The sequence below is a fragment of the Triticum aestivum genome, chromosome 4A (assembly GCF_018294505.1).
Source record: "Triticum aestivum cultivar Chinese Spring chromosome 4A, IWGSC CS RefSeq v2.1, whole genome shotgun sequence".
Classification (NCBI taxonomy): domain Eukaryota; kingdom Viridiplantae; phylum Streptophyta; class Magnoliopsida; order Poales; family Poaceae; genus Triticum; species Triticum aestivum.
Window position 1 is genome coordinate 513214236 of NC_057803.1, and position 652 is coordinate 513214887.

Genomic DNA, 652 nt, shown 5'->3' on the forward strand with positions numbered 1-652 from the left:
GATGAATGTTTTTTCAAAATCGATGAACTTTTTCAAAATTTATGAACTTTCTTGAAAATCGATGAACCTTTTCCAATTTCAATGAACTTTTTGAATTTGTCAATGTTTTTTGAATACATGAACTTTTTTTAATTCTTGATGTTTTTTAAAATATGTGGACATTCGAAATTTGTTCAGATTTCTTTTCAAAAGAAATTCCATTTTTCTCAAGAGCGCGGCTAAAATATACTCCCTCCGTTCCTAAATACTTGTCTTTCTAGGTATTTCAACAAGTGAGTACATACGGAGAAAAATGAGTGAATCTATACTTTAAAATATGTCTACATATGTATGTAGTAGTCATTTAAAATAGACAAATATTTAGAAACGGAGGGAGTAGTTGTTAGACTTTTCGGCGTTGCAATCTTTTCGGAAAGGTTGTATTGGTCTAGTGGTTAGCCAACCATGCATAGGAGCTTAATGGTGTGGGTTCGAATCCTCACGGGAGCATCGTTTGCGTTTGTTTTTTCCTGACAAATACATTTTTGCACTGCCCCTTCTGTTCATGGGCCGGCCCATTCGCGAGCTACAGTGCGCGCCAGTTGCGCCAACCGACCCATACAGTAGTATTAGGCTGATCGATTCATTGGGGCCGATCGATGAGGGGGGTCTA